The sequence below is a fragment of the Notamacropus eugenii genome, chromosome X (genome assembly GCF_028372415.1).
Source record: "Notamacropus eugenii isolate mMacEug1 chromosome X, mMacEug1.pri_v2, whole genome shotgun sequence".
NCBI classification, from domain to species: domain Eukaryota; kingdom Metazoa; phylum Chordata; class Mammalia; order Diprotodontia; family Macropodidae; genus Notamacropus; species Notamacropus eugenii.
This window is the reverse complement of record NC_092879.1, coordinates 44,121,023-44,124,889: the sequence shown is the minus strand read 5'-3', so window position 1 is coordinate 44,124,889 and position 3,867 is coordinate 44,121,023. Positions and strand designations below refer to the sequence as shown.

The 3,867-nt window shown below is 44.7% G+C and overlaps 1 long non-coding RNA gene across 1 annotated transcript in view; it reads right to left on the bottom strand.

Moving 5' to 3' along the window:
- LOC140515327 (uncharacterized) overlaps positions 1 to 2,458 on the bottom strand; it is an 11,195-nt gene extending 8,737 nt beyond the window's left edge. The window contains exon 1 of the long non-coding RNA XR_011970943.1: positions 2,288 to 2,458. This is a non-coding gene — a long non-coding RNA (uncharacterized lncRNA). The remainder of the gene's footprint in view (positions 1 to 2,287) is intronic.
- Positions 2,459 to 3,867: the final 1,409 nt, after the last annotated feature.

Genomic DNA, 3,867 nt, shown 5'->3' with positions numbered 1-3,867 from the left:
ATATGCCTAATAGGAGCATAAATGTAGAGGTAGAAGGGACTCAAGAAGCCATTTTGGGCAAACCTTTTGTATTACAGGTGGGGAAAGTGAGACCCAGAAAGGAAAAATTAGTAAGTGTAATAAGATCCTAACTAGAGTTAGGGGGAACCTCAGGCACCATCTAGTCAACCTCTTCATTTCACAGAGGAAGAAACTGAGGCCCAGGGAGGGGCAGTGAATATGTCTATCCAGGAACCTGGATAAAAAACTCTGAGGGACCCTGGAGGTCATTTTATACAATCCCTTCACTTTCCAGATGAGTCAATTGTAGGCCTGAGAATGGGCAATGAATGTGACCAAACAAGGAACCTGGATCTCAAGCTCCAAGAGAACACTGAGGCCATTTTATTTAACCTCTTCATTTTTCAGGCCAGTAAAGCCAGACTCAGGAAGAGGCAATGAATCTGTCAAATCCAGGCATCTGGATTTCCAGCCAGAAGGGACCTTAGAGGCTATTTTGTTCCAGGCTTTGTTTCACAAGCAAGGCTTGGGGATGATCAATGAATATGTCAAATCCAGGAAGGTGGACCAAAAGAAGGAAGGAGCCCTGGAGGCCATTTTGTTCCAGGCTTTATTTCACAAGTGAGGCTCAGGGATGATCAATGAATATATGAAATCCAGGAACCTGGATTTCCAGCTGGAAGGGACCTTAGAAGCCATTTTGTTCCAGGCTTTGTTTCACAAGCAAGGCTCAGGGATGATCAATGAATATGAGAAATCCAGGAACCTGGATTTCCAGCTGGAAGGGACTTAGAAGCCATTTTGTTCCAGGCCCTATTTCACAAGCAAGGCTCAGGGATGATCAATGAATATGAGAAATCCAGGAACCTGGATTTCCAGCTGGAAGGGACTTAGAAGCCATTTTGTTCCAGGCCCTATTTCACAAGCAAGGCTCAGGGATGATCAATGAATCTGCAAAATCCAGGCACCTGGATTTCCAGCTAGAAAAGACCTTAGAGGCCATTTTGTTCCAGGACCTGTTTCACAAGCGAGGCTCAGGGATGATCAATGAATGTGCAAAATCCAGAAACCTGGACCAAAAGCTGAAAGGGACCCTAGAGGCCATTTTGTTCCAGGCTTTCATTTTCCCAAGGAGCAAAGAGACCCCAGGAAGGGATGTGACTTTGAAGGAAAGGATTGTAGATTCAGAGCTGAAAGGGACCTTTATCAGACTTCTGGAGTCCATCCCCCTCCTTTTCCAGATGAGGAAATTCTCACCAAGGGGAGTAAAAGGACTGAGCATAATCAGAGTCTAGATCTCTGGCCAGACAGGGTCTGGGAGGCCATATTGTTCAGCCCCATCATTTTACAGGAGAGCAGGGGGGGAGAGAGACAGTTGCTGAACATAATGTAGCCTTCACCTAAGGCTGGAAGGGACCTTAGAGCCTTTCTGATCCACCACTATCATTTTTTAGATAAAGAAACTGAAGCCACAGGTAAGGAAGTAACTGAAGGTAATGAAAGCCTTACCAGACAAGCTAGAAGGGACCAAATATATTACCTTTTCCAAATAAGGAAATTAAGGCCCAGGGAAGTAAAATGACTTAAAATAATGGGAGCCTACATCTGGAGCCTGAAGGGACTTCACAAGCCAATTAGCTCCCCCCACTTTCTTTTACAGATGAAGAAACTGAGCCCCAAAGAGGGGAAGTGACTTACCATAATTAGGACTTGGATCTAGAACTGAAAGGGACCTCTGAGGCTACCTAGACCCACCCTCTTGTTTTCTAGATGAGGAAATTGGGGCTCAGGGAAGTTACATATCTAAGGAAAATAGGAGTCTAAATCTTAAGAGATAGAAGATCCAAACCTTTTATTTTACAGATGAGAAATCTGAGTCCCCAGTAAAGTTCCTTAAGATAATAGGACCCCAGAAGCCATCAAATCTCCTTGTATTACAAATGAGGAAAATGAGAGCCCAGGAAGGTAAAGCAACATAGAATAACAAAACTGCACATCTGGAATTGTAAGAAACCTCAGAGACCATCCAGGCAGCTGCCGCCACTTGCTAGATTGCCCCTCCTTTTAGGAGACCACTTGTTGTGTTTGCTATTCTTGTGATTCATTTCCGTGGCTCCTCTGATACCTTCCAACTATGGATTTCTACAATGAATGAAATCACTAGTCAAGCCATGCACTGGGATAACATTAAATGAGGGAGGGGGGGGGTCTTTTTTTAAAGAAAATCATCATTTTGATTAATCTGAAAAATGGAGAAAATATGATTGGTGCAAATCTTGAGCCTTACCTTTGAATGGGCTTCGTGGAGTATGCCACCAGCAGCTGGAGCATCTTCGGAACTTCGCACTGAATTCTCTGAATCATTTCTACACGACCGTGTAGGGGACGAGAAAGCCAAACGTTGGCTTCCACTGCACGGACTGCACCTCCTTCCCTTCGACAATCTGACAAAAAGGGCGGGGGGGGGGGGGGGGGGGCGGGGCGGGGAGGGAGGTGGAGCAGCCGCGCTGGGCAAGAGCATTGCGTTGTGCCAATGCTGCCCTCTAGAGACTACTGAAAAGATAGCGCCTTGACAACGGGCTGAGGCGAGGGAGGGAGGGGAAGCGAAGCTGTAGCTATGCCTAAACGGGCGGTGGAAAATCGCTACGGAGCCATTGCCGGGGGCCTTGGCATCCACCCTTCTGACAAGCAGCAGAAGGGGGAACTTTCATTTTGGACCTCACTGAATCACACGGATTCCTCAATTCCCTCCCCTGGTAGAGCGACGGTCTAGGAATTGTGCGGAGCTGGGAAACGGTGAGGGCCAAGCAGCCCTTCCCTGGCAGAGCTCATGACTCATCCCTTGAATTCTTTCCTGCGTCATCTTTTCCACGAAAAATGGCTTCCTCTCCTTGAAAGCCCAGCTCAGCCTGTCTCCCCCTTCTTTCAGATCTGAGCCTTCCCTCCAAAAAAACACTTTCAATGGCTTTCTCTGTGCACTTTTCTGTGCACTCTGTGCATTTTGAATTATGTAATCCCAGAGCTGGGGCTTAGAAGAGGTGATCTAATCCAACCCCCTTCTTTTTACAAAGGAAGAAACTGAGGCCCAGGGAGGTGTAGTCACACATAGGATCCTAGAGAGATCTGGAAAAGATCATGGAGGCCATCAAGTCCAAGTCTCCACTCATTTTACAAAGAAGGAAACTAAGGCCCAGGGACATTTACTTGCCCAGGGTCATACACAGGATCTGAGATGTAAAGTAAGGACTCAATAGGTCACCTAGCCCACTCCTCTCATTTTACAAGTGAGGAAACTGAGACTCATTTCAAACAAGACATCTCATTGGCATCTGAAACTCAATATGTCTAAAACAGGACTAATTTTTCTCCAAACACTCCCCTCTTCAGAGCTCCCCAATTACTGTACAAAACACTGCCATCTGATGCCATAAGCAAATTAGGAGAGCAAGGAATAGTTTACCTGTCAGATCCATGGAAATGGGAAGAATTTATGCCCAAACAAGAGATAGAGAACATCATGAAATGCAAAATGAATAGTTTTGATTACGTTAAATTAAAAAGGTTTTTCACAAGCAAAACCAATGCAACCAAGATTAAAAGGAAAACAGAAAGCTGGGAAACAATGTTTACAGCAAGTGTTTCTGATAAAGGCTTCATTTCTCAAATATATAGACATCTGAGTCAAATTTTTAAGAATACAAGTCATTCCCCAACTGATACATGGTTAAACAGGCAGTTTTCAGATGAAGAAATTAAAGCTATCTAGAGTCATATAAAAATGTTCTAAATCACTATTGATTAGAAAAATGCAAATTAAAACAACTGAAGTAACACATCACACCTATCTGGCTAATATGACAGAAAAGG